The sequence below is a fragment of the Lepeophtheirus salmonis genome, chromosome 5 (assembly GCF_016086655.4).
Source record: "Lepeophtheirus salmonis chromosome 5, UVic_Lsal_1.4, whole genome shotgun sequence".
NCBI lineage: Eukaryota > Metazoa > Arthropoda > Copepoda > Siphonostomatoida > Caligidae > Lepeophtheirus > Lepeophtheirus salmonis.
This window is the reverse complement of record NC_052135.2, coordinates 29,930,706-29,943,871: the sequence shown is the minus strand read 5'-3', so window position 1 is coordinate 29,943,871 and position 13,166 is coordinate 29,930,706.

Sequence of the window (13,166 nt, the reverse complement as noted above, 5' to 3'; positions counted from 1 at the left end):
GATCAGTGTGGATATATGTAAGCATCATGGGTGAAAGAACCTTGGTATGTGATAAAAAAATTTTTAGGTAACGGTTCTTACTCACAATTGGAATTTACACCTCCTATATCAACTTCTATAGAGCCTTGTCACTAACGTCATGAATTGTTGTGAATCGTCATAGTATTGTAATTTTATCGTTTTAATTTGATGAATTTGCTCTGCATGCATAATTATAGTAGATGTGGTTCAACTCCGGGGCGCTAAATTTAAACTATAATGTTTTTTTATGTATCCTTACGTAATTGCCCTGGACTTTATTATTATTATATTTATATTATCTTTTTGTTTATATATATATATTTATATGAAGGAACCGAATAAAAATAAAATAAAAACCAAGCCCCCCTCCAAAAAATATAAATATAATCCTAAAGAACTCTTATAAAATTATATCAAAACGTCCCAAAGTAATCAGATCTTTTGGAAACGTAATACCCGTTCATTCATAAAAATGAATACAAATAATGAGCTCCATTGCAGCATTATAGGTACTTAGCAAATTATATGTGTTCAAAATAACGGTAGATCTTGTGTTCAGTGATTCTTAAAAATATATTTAGACCAATCAAGTTGTGTTTGCTCAATTTGATTAGGGGTATATCTGTATTGTTATAGTACCTTATGCAAGAGCTTTTATTAGTATTCTGACTCGTCGTCTTTTGGGTGGGACTGTGGAATGTACAGTGTATATGTTGTTCTTGATAAATTTCATGTAAATCTTAATATCAAAAACGGTACGATATTTAATAGGAAGTTATCAGCCCCAAAGTTCCGGATCTTCTGTTTCATTCTATCAGCTGCATGTTATTAACAATAATAAACAAACATTTCATTGACATCTTCTGGCCTTTAATAGGTTTGATCTTCAAATTTCTGTGATAAGATGAAATAAATACGAATGTTAACTATAGATTAAAACCTTCATTTATTTTTATTTTTACCCGATATATCCATAATGATGCATTATTGCTACTTTAAGTGCAATTTGTTACAAGTCTAAATAATGATTGTTAACATGATGAGTTCTCGGCCAGTCTGACGCGCAGGGTGTACTACTAGATTATTTTATTATTATTATTAAAAATCTTGATGTAGATCCTGCTACAGAAAATATAGATATCTCCACTTTGTTGGAAAATGAAATGATGGAATTCTTTTCCTCGAAACCGATATGGGCACTCTATGAATCTTTCTTTCCCTATAAGACTAAGAAATCATTTTATCATCCCCAATGAATAACAAGTACAACGTCACTTTGTAAATTTGTTTATATTTCCTCGTCCAAACTCAGTTTGTTTTTGGCGAATTGAAACACTATTAAGAGAAAATTGATAAATGTTCTGGTTCATCGCTTTAGCTTTTTGTGCTATAATAAACACAATTTTTCGATCTGATACATAGTAGGTAATAATAAAATAATCCGTTTATATTGTTTAGTATGTCGTTACCCTCGGCTTCAAATGACCTTGAATGACATTTCCATATAAAATTACTCCTACTAAATTTTTTTTGTTATTTTTTTATTTCACTGAAATTTAAGACTAATTCTAAATAATTTATTTGTATAGGTATTTTTCCTTCGAAAAAAGTCGTAAAGATATCACCGAGATCAAGGTCATCCAAATTTTCCCTTTTTGTTTTTCTAATTAAAATATATACGAACATGCAAATTTTTTAAATATCAGTTGAATTGTTTGACTTTGATACGCTAAAGAACAGATGGGTAGGCAGGAAGCTACAATTCATGTTACTACACTTATCATTCCTTTGGAAACGTACATACAGAATTTGTCATAAAAATGTATAAAATATTGTTGACAGCCATTTTGTTTATCTAAATGCACGAAAAGATGTAATGTGTACTAAATAGATGATATCAAAACAAAATAAAATTGTGAAAATTCGAAACTTTGGGGATATTGAACTAGCTCTAAATATTTTTCAAAATAGTGATATTTATAATAAACATTTTGAGACGCTAATGACCTGATATTTCGAAGAAGGAAAAAAAGGTTTAAAACAAAAAATCTATGAAGGGGATTTTAACCAGTTATTTAGAAATAAATTTATATTTTCTGGTAGTGGTGTTGTGTAGATCTAAATTTGTACAAAATACTGAAAACTTTTGTTGTAATAAAATGGATTTCAACTTAGTAAGGATCAATGTAACAAAAGGATAAGTGACTAGGTTGAAGTATAAATTTGAAGTTCTGATTCACTGTATTATACATACGGTTGACATTTTTGTAAAGAGCAAGGAAAAAGGCGATTGTGAGACATATGGTATTACTTAATTAAAACCATTTTAATATCAGCAGCCTGTTAAAAGATTTTAGTCGATACTGTATAAAGAGGAGAACCTTTTACCTATATTTAAATATTATTAGTGCAATGAAAATATGGAAATTATATATTTATATTTTATTATTCACTTTTAAATAAATTGAACCCAAAGATAGGCCAGAATTCTTTTTTTAGAGGAAGATTTCAACACTCCCACGATCTATTAAATAATTAGCAAAAAAGAAGAAAGAAGACACGCATCTACCGTTTTTCCTTTTCTCATCAGTATACTTAGTTTTTTCTTTATATAGATCCCTTCTATAATTATACTTATATTTCCCGTCGGATTTTTCCTATCGTTTCACCATATAAAAACTACTGTCTCTTTACATGTTTTACAGAAAAAACACATCCCATCCTCCGGTGATAATCCATAAATACTACTCGTGTGAAGTGTCTTGGTAACAATTACAAGATTTTCAATCTTGGGAAGAATAGATGAACTACCAACTACTTTATGCATTTTTTCTGTTTCTTTTCAGCTGCAGCATTGCAAAATGCAACAAAATTAATGACATGATAGGAACAGTTAAAAACTTTGGTTATTCATAAATTAGACATAATGACAAACTATAATTCTTCTGAAATGGTTGAAGTTTTACTCTTTCAAGGATTCAATTGACAAACTGAAAAGGGTTATAATAATAAATAATCCCTTGCAGAGGGTGCTTTAAAATTTGGAACTATCGAAGGTCTATAAATTGGTTTGTGATGATAGTTTTAAATTTATACAAGGAGGAGAATATAACATTTTTTGAGGATCTGGAAAAGCCTGTCTCCCCCCCTCGCAAACTATCCCTAGGAACGAGACCGATTTTAATGCCCAAATTAAGTACAAATATAACACTAGATTTTACGATTTAATAAATTAGAAAGATTTGGTATATTTTTTGTGAGTAATAAAATGGATCGTTTTATCCTTTACTTGATCATGGGTCTTCTAAGTTATAACTTATGTTTGTACCATGTAATATCTGGTGGTAATTTACAAACTTACTTAGAAGAATGATTCTCAATATTCATTTGAAAAAAAACCCGCATTATCTTCTTAAAAAAATATTTTTTTCTATTCATTCGTGTATTATGCTATTAGGGTGTAGCTTATTTTTTTAAATTTTCAAGATTGGGGTTTTTTAAGGTCTGAAAATAGTTATTTTGTCCTAAAAAATATTATTTGCAAATTTTTAGATGATTTGAATGATACATACATATACGTAAATTTGCCTGTACCTACAATATTTTTTAGTAATTATTATTTAGTATAAATTTAGTTAGTCATATTTGTAAACCAATGACCTCAGAAGTCATTTTAGACAAACCTTTATGTCAAAAGCTCTGCTACATTTGACACTTATGTTAGCAGTAGTAAAAAAAATACATACACGGGGGTGGTCCGAAAAGTGAAGATGGCAGCACTCGTAAATAAAAACTATTAACATCTATCTAGCATCTGTTGACAGTTACTCAGTAAAGTTTCTACTATTTAGACAGGCAGTTGTTATGTAATTGTCGTTTGAGTGAGGAGTGTTTTTGTGAAAATGAACAAAATCTGGTATCCAGCTGTCTCATTAAATATTTGTTGTTCAATGTGTAACCTTTAAATAGATTCAAACAATAGCAGATATATAAAGGTGTGTAGTGTTAAAATTTGACGCGTCAAAGTCAATCCAACTCGGAGTTATTGAGCCAAAACTAAAAATGTCTCGTAAACAGATATTTTGCGGAGAAAAAAGCCGAGTACTAATTGGACGGATTAAAGAGATGAGAACGAAGCCGAAAGAAGTGAGTAGAGTTACAAGAAGACTATGGTGAAAATTAAAAATTACGAAAAAATGTCCTGTATCTTTGTTAGGTCGGAAACTATTCAAACCACTCTGGTATATTGTTAAGTACTTTGTTGGTCTCAGCTAAGTGGCTCCTACCAAATTTTATTTGAAAACTTTTTTTTTTTTATTCTACATACAGTTTCGATTTACTTTATAAAATTTTATTTTATATGCATTATTCCAAATGTAAAGGTAAAAAAAAAGTTAACTAAGGTCGAGATTATCTAAAATCACACTTTTTGATTGACCTAAGTAAAAAATATACATTCTATCAATTTTTTTTGTATATATCTCATTAAATTGTTTGACTGTGATAGGCTATCGAACAAATAAATAGGCAGTAAGCTGCGATTCATTTAACTATGCTTATCGTCGTTTTGACAGATAAGTAAATGATTCTCATAAAAATTTATTAAATATTTTTAATCTGCAAACTAATTTAACTAAGCTCATCACTTTAGTCAATATGCTATGATGTGTGGTACATAGGTGATATAAAAACAAAAACAATATTTTTTCCAAAAAAAAATGTAAATTTTCATTAATTTAGAGGCGTTGAGCTACCACTAAATATTTTTCAAAACGGCGCAAAATTTATCTTTAGAACAAAGGAAACATTTTGAGACCTTAAAAACTCCCAATTTAGATCATTCAAAAAATAAGCTCCACCCTAATACTAATACATAGAATAATAAAATGAATATTCAGAATTTATCTTACGTACAATGATGATTATATTTTGATGCAGTATACATAAATACTATCAAGTAATTCATATTTTTTATACAATACATAAATGGTATGGAAGGCATATGTATAGAATGAGAAGAAAATATTAGATTGAAGTTAGTGAGAGTAAATATTAACGCCATCTAGGTGCACGTTGCAAAAAGTATTTCTCCCAAATTTAAATATTTAGAACTCTTGTTCGTGGAAGAGGATGTCCGTCAACTTAATCCGGAGGTTACATGCTGTCCTCCACCCTCACTTGTAACCTGTTATTTCTGTTAGAAGAGGTTTTAAATAAAATATTTCATTTTTACGCTATACTCAAGATTACGTAACATTCATATATCCTAATTAATTAATTATAATCGCAATCTTTGTTTATTATAGATTTATATAAATTAATAAAAGCTTCTTCTAATATATTTACTTTCACAATAAAACGTTTGCTACACCCAGTAATGATTATATGTTTGATTTATACAGTTTATGGTTTATATATGTAGGTACAATGTAGAAATTTGGGCATCAAACATTAGTGTATTTAACAGTTTCAATCCCACTCAGTATCTTCATGGACATAGGCAGGAAATTTTCAATTCTACTCTGAGTCCAACAATGACTTATACTTATAAATCTCCTTCCAAATATCAGTATTACTCTCCATTATCCATGAGCTCACGCACTTTATAATGATATGTTTCTTCTTCAAGAATTAAATGATAATGGTAACTGCTTTAGAAAATAAAAAATCCTCTTCAGATTGTAACTAAAAAAGTGTCACGCTCTTCTAAGCTCATATTTTTTACAACTTTACTCATTTTATCAAAACCTTATACTATAATTATTTTTAATGAGATTTGAACCATATATGTAAAATCATTTATTGAAGCTTAAAATGAAATTTCAGATCTGTAAAAATTACAATTTTAAACACTTTCCTTTTTTTTGCAAGTTTGATCAAAAATAGTTTTGAAATTACCAATTGCAAATAACTTCATTCATGAGTGAATATAACAAATAACTAAATAGCTATTCATATATACAACCAAATTTTTGAGACATTTTTTGATTTTTTTGGCTCTGTTATAAAAAAGAAAGATCATGTTTTTGTATTTTGAATATCTCTAAAGATAGATGATATGATTAAAAGCAAGTTTTGGACAACAAAAGCATGGCATCGACCTTTATGCTGATGATATTACTTTAATGATTGAGGCAATCTCAAAAAAACAACTAAAAAAGATGATTGAAATTATATTGAAGTGGTTTGATATTTTTAGTCTCACAAATAACAAGAAGAAGACTTCCATTAGGCTCATGAAGGCCTTTGGAAAAATTAAGGTGGCCAAAGAATACATAAGACTACTAAAACTCCCAACAATCTGAATCAAAAGAATACTAAGATCTACATGTGGAATTTTTGACAGTCGTAAATTTACGACTCAGTTACAGATTTCGGCAGGATGCATCTCCTTCTATGAACCGTGATATAACTCGGTCATCCACGAATTCGCTGAGTGACCCTGTCTATAAATACTTATACTATTTGTATCTCTAAATATGAAGGGTCTCATAAATACAAAGTCAAGTTATCCATCGGCCATTATCTTTTTGGATTATCCTTGAGAAGGAATTCGCACCAAAAACTAAGGCATTGTAACATGGACTTTTAAATTCTAAGGCATACCTATATTACCAAAAAAAATCACTTTGAGAGAGCCAATCATAGTAGAAGATTTTACAGGCATTTTAATAGATCCCACAGAAAGCTGCGTTGCTTTTAATATCAAAATACCAAGAGTCTGTGGAAAGTTATGAGACTTTGCCTCTGACATAGTGAGGTGCCTACCCTCTAAATCAGAACGTCATTTGAAAAATTTAAAATATATTGTGAATATTTTTAGAAAACATAATCGTCTCTCATATAAGCTATAGCTGTGAAAATTTTTATTGTAACTGTTGACGTTTTCTTAGTATTTGTGTCCATTCTTTCAGTATTTTTGTTAATTATTTTAATTTTAATTTTAATATTATTAAATAAGCACTTAATTTTTCTTGAATTTTTTTAATTGAGATATAAAAAAAGGAAGAAAAACGGATGAATTGGTCTATCCCTGGAGGTCTAATTTTAAACTATAATGTTGATGTATATTGTTATAATGCAATTCCTTAAGGAATTTCATTTAATTATTTATTGTAGTAAAAATGTAATAGTTAATAAAAAAAGACCACAAAAAATAAATAGTTTTGAAACTTCCAATTGCAAATAACTTTATTAATGAGTGAAAATAACAAATAGCTATTCAAATATAAAAACAAATTTTTGATACAAACTACGAGTTTTTTGGCTCATTTATAAAAAAACAAAGATTGACCTCGGCCACATATATAAAATAGAAAATATACAACCAATATAAAACTACATAATTTTTTTCAGGTAGTAGACCTATTGATTTTGTAGATGTGCTAGGTTTAATTTAAATTTAACATTCAATTGTTTTTTTAGGTAGGTGTAATGTTTATATAGTTAAACAATTTTCTAATTAGGATTCATTTTGCGACAAAATATTACAGATGTTGCTTCAAATACTTCCACTGGCATGTTAAGCCCCCCTCCCATTGGAATAGACCTGCTTACAGGGGTATCTGCAAGAATTTTGTTTTAAGTAAAGTAGAAGAACTTGTTAAGATATTGGAATACTTTTTTTTAAAGGATAATTTTCATTATTATTTTTTTATAACCAACATTTCAAAGGGAGTTTAGTTCAGAAATTTGGGGGTTACATTAAAGGTGGTTCAATATTCTTATGACGTAATGACGCTCCAAATACTGGTTTCAATACCAATTAAGTATAACAACGTTACATAAGTAAAATCAATGGTTTAAATAAAACATTGATTTTGCGTACGAAATAAATTATAAGCATGAACATTTATGTTCATAAATATTGCACTTTAAATGGTTTAAGATTAGAAAATTTATTTAACTTTATAGGGATTACACCTATAAAAAGCATTAAGTAGACTATATACATACATACATATATACATCATTTACCTCAAAAATAAGGCCTTGTATGTAGCAGTTTCATTCATTCAACTCATAGATATAATTATGTTAGCGTATACAAATTTTAAGATATTTTTGAATAACATTGCATAGGGTTGACCTTCTTCATACTTTATGTAATGCATTATTCTCTTATTATAGACTGCTTAAAAAAAAATTCAAGGTCAATAGAAATCTAACTTAGTCTAAATACGAGTAGTACCAACCACACCCATTTTAATGTGATGGCATCGAAAAAGATATTTTCCCATGGATCACATAGAATTTAAAATATTTTTTTCATATTTTATTAACTTTTATAATTTGCGTTTACAAAATTAGAAAACGACCAATTTAGAGGTTAATTTTGATTTTACATATGTATTTCATATAATAATGAAAATAGCTTAAGAGAAAATACATAGTATCTCTGTTTATTTCGAAAAGCGAATTGTGACTTACGAAAAATCTGCTATGTCCACGGAAAGTCCTGTTATATGTAAGGTTGCAAGATATTATGTTTAAACTATAGTTAAGTCAAAACTTGATCAAAACTAATAGTTTAGTTAACCACAATGGAAGCCAAGAGAGAGCCTATAATCAAGTAGTACCTGTAGGGCAAATCTCGACCAGCCATCTTGAGAAACCTGAAGAGCCTGGAGGTCAACCCATACTTATTAAGAACCATTGAGAGGTACGATGAGACTCAACTCTATTAAGAAGACCCAGATCAGGCAGACCGAGGTCAAAAAGTACACCTGGAGTCGTCAAGGCAAGGATTGCAAGAAATCGCTGAAGGAAACTTACAAAGATGGCCAAGGATTTCAACATGGGTACAACAACAACAGAGACCTTATCTGAGATTACCTTGGGATTTACCTATGCCTACAAATTAAAGAGGCAATAGCACCTGTCAAGCAAGATCAAGGATTAAAGACTTAAGAGAAGCAATGTCATTCTTCACAAGCTGAGGACTGGCTCGACTCCCAACCGTAATATAAGGTTGGTAGTCGAGCCATAGACCTTCCAATAGGATGGTACTCTTGCTACACATCTATAGAGACGTAGTACTGGTGTGATACCTATATTATTGGCTTCTGTGACAAGACAGTCTGCCCCGCCCCGGCCCTTACCTAAACGTCATGGATTACTCCATGTGGTCCCTTTTTGAGAGTAGAGCTAGTGTGATCCCCAGCAAGAACTTGGATGACGTTAATGTCAAACTGGAGGCTGCCTGGGACTCCATCTCCGTGGACATGATGCGTACAGCATGCAAGTCCTTTACAGAGAGATTTAGGGATGTAGTCAAGGCTAAGGGTGACCATATCAAATGAAAGTGATTTCATATATTTTTAAACTTGTGTTGACCTATGTGTTCAATTATATTAAACTTATGTAATTAGTTATATCATTAGTAGTTTAATAAATATTTAAAATTCAAATTAGCTCATGTTAAGCAGTGGAAAATTCCTTAAAGTTTGTTCCTTTTAAAAAAAAAAGTTAATGTTTCTTTAATTGTTCAGATGGAGTTGCACTGATTAAGCATAAGCAAACATTATAGTACTACAATCCATCCATCTGACAAAGGAATTGTCTTTGAAGTCGACATACATCAAGTGTATTTCCTTCTGTAGGAATAAACGGGACGCGAACCTGTGCACATAGAGTTCAAGATAATTTCTCCCGAGCATGTGTCCATTGAGCTACGTCGTTCATATTTTCAGAATGTTGATTGGTCGATTTTGAATTAGCTCTTCGTGAGCAGTGAACAGTTCCTTAAAATTGTAAAATTATTTCTATTTTTGGTAGGAGTTGACTAAGTTCTACCAACTGATTTTGGTCATTATTACAAATTTCTTTTTAGTGGGAGAGATACAATAAATGTAAGAGCGCAAGGGGCTTATTTTCTTTTTGAAAGAGAGGTGGAAAGATGTAATAAAGATTAATAGGTAGTAAATTATATTATATCTAAAAGACACGTGACCATTAAAGGGGGATAGAGGAGTAAAGCCTAAAACCACTGCTATCCTCGTTGGGGAGGGGAGGGAGGGTTCCTTGAAGAGCGGACATCCAAGTATAAAGTGTAACTACAAGAAATTTTTACTCAACAATGACAAAGAGAAACACTAAGGATTTGTTTGGACTTATAAGTGTAAGCCCATGTTGGACTCAGAGTAGAATCAAGGATCGAACTGGGAGTAATTCCTGTATATGTTTTTGCTTGATACGAAATGTGACTTGTGTTTATTTCATTCATCTCATAGCTACTTTAGCGTCATGACAGCTAAGCTGCTCTACTCTCAAACCATCTCCAAATTATCGGGTTTACCATGTTAATTTTCTGGAGTTCTTTTTTTGTTTTTTTTATATAGCAAAAATGTTTACGATTTAACACTCTACATAAATGTATAAATATTATGAAAATCTGTACCCTGATTCATTAAAACAATGTATATCATATTAATAGTTTGTCAAAGTTCAGTGGCGAATGATGAAATTTTAAACTTAGGTAGTAAATGTTTTTGTTTTTTTTTTAATTTGCATAAAAATACGCAAACATATCTTCATATATGTGACTATTTTTATCTTTTTACTAGGAAGATTTATATATCACACGTAGAAAAAGAATGAATAGATTATTTTAAGATGTGAATGTATTTTCATTCTCAAATTAACTTTTGATTTTTTATGTATTGAGATTAGGGGTGGCCCTTAAAAATAAATGTTTTACTTTTACTTGTCTCACCCTTCCAAAGGTCATAATAAAACTTCGCTGAGCAAGATATTTTTGATTTTTTCTGAATACTTAATGGTAGGTCTCACTTCTTTTTCGAAAAGTTTGTCTAAAAAATAACGATATCTCCAATTTTTTCAAATGACATAAAGTTATTTTATTCATCAGTATCACAGCCACCAAAATGACAAATTTCTTAATAAGTCCCAGGGATTCCCTGCTCACAAAATCCAGCCAAAATAATGGTCCTTGGAATAATAGTGTCCGATGATAAAGTTATACTCCATACTTCTTTAAGCCAGAATTTAAAATTGGGACCAAAAAGTACATATGGGTCCTTGGCCATATGCACTTTTTCCCTGGAAGGGGGCCAATTACCCCAATGGGAACTATGTATGTCAGCAAGACGGAGCTCCTTCTCATACTGTCTTTAAAAAAAAGGAATTCTACTGTCACCAATTCAAAAATTCTGGAATAAGTCAAAGTGCCCTCCCTTAAGCTAAGCCTTAATTCCCTTGACTACTATTGGTGAGCCGTAGTCAAAAGTAGGTACAACACTACCAGACACTCGAATTTGGAGATCATAATATCAGCCATTCGTAATGCTAATTCCATCTTTCCAAAAACAGAAATTATCCAGACATCCTAAACTTTCTGACACCATAAAGAGCCGTTGCAGTGGCCAATGTCAATTATATGTATAACATTGATTTTTTATCTACATGATAAGAACCACCCTAACGTATATATATATATAAACTATTTAAACTATTCCATCCCTTCTTTCTACTAGTATTAAGTAAGACAGTATTTTCTTGTGTAGCAACAAGAACAAACCACATATTTTTTTTAAGTAGCTAAATTAAAACAAGACTATTTTACTTCCTTTTATATGAATGATGCATAAAGACTATTAGAAATCCCTACAAGCCAGGATATTACAGATATATTTACAGTTGATATATCATATCAATCGATACTAATACGAAAATTTGAGAATAATTGGTTATCGACCAAAAAATTGATTAGTTTAAAACTTTATAAATATTTTAAATTATTTACAAGTAGTTTGTAGTTATTTTTAAAACTATGTATACCACAAAGTTTTTCAACGCCTTAAAATATTATGACTTTTTCCCTTTAAGTTGAATTTTATCAGGATTTGATCATCGCATATGAAATATTAGCACACTTTTGAAATCAACATAAAACTTTACAAAGAATAAACTCACATTAATAATTGTTATTGATTTTTTTTCTTTAACAAAAGTTGGCTCAAACTCATAAAAAGTGTTAAAATTGAAAATTCTTGAAAATCAGATTTAAAACAATAAATGTAATACAGTGTTCCAAGTACTACTAGAATTGAATATGGAATTTAAAATATTTTTTTGTGTTGTTTTGTGTAATTAATTGCATATTTCTTTAAAAGAAGGTAGGGTGTAAGAAATGGAGAGTCTTAAAAAAACGGAAAAAACATACCTTTTAAATAATGCTTCAATTCTTTATTAATCCTTCGATTAGTTTATGCTTCTTTCTTATATAAATAAAGGTGTCAAAAAAAATATAAATAGAATATTTTTTTCTTGTTTCTTAAAGAGTAATTACACCTCTAAACGTCAAAAAATGTCAACAAATAATCATAAATATAGCGTGTGTCAATGAATCAAGAAAGGAAGGGAATCTCAAATTCATTTTATATTTCATATATACATATAGTCCAATATTTCATAACATATTTGAGTCAATCATAGGCTTTCTATTCATATTTCTATGATAAGTTATGATACTCAAGAATTTTAGTTTATAACATAACTAAACTCTTAGCTGTTTACATTAATCATTCAGGGGATGATTTTTCGGAATACATATATATTTTTTATACATAGACGACACGAAAATAATCTACCCAGATTTAAATCATGTCAGTGCTGTTTATACTAAATTTCTTAACTAGAGTGTTACTTGGAAAATGTCTAAAAATGTTAGTAAATGTGTTTACTTCTTTGTACAAAAAGAGTTCATCCACGTTATACGGTATGATTACATAAACTTGAATTGACATCTCTCGTGATCTGAGATTTAAGTGGCATATACACTATATTATAATTAAGGCGGTGGGGAACTTGTTAATCATGAAAGGAAGTTTATAAACACGTAACATTTCATTCATAGTCAAAGTTTATGTCCTCCTTATCTTAATGGAAAGACCTGATATCTGGAATCCTTCCAGAAACTATTTGATTAAGTCCCAGGAACACGTGAAAGTCAAGTTTCTTCGATATGATATTTCCTTCATATGGAGATAGCAACGAACATACATGCAAAATCAAAAGACTTTGCCTTATCACTCTATACGATAGATGTACAATTGAAGATGTAATTATACTCTATTTAATTTAAAACAAAAAATAAACTTATCTCCTCCACCCTGGATACTAAA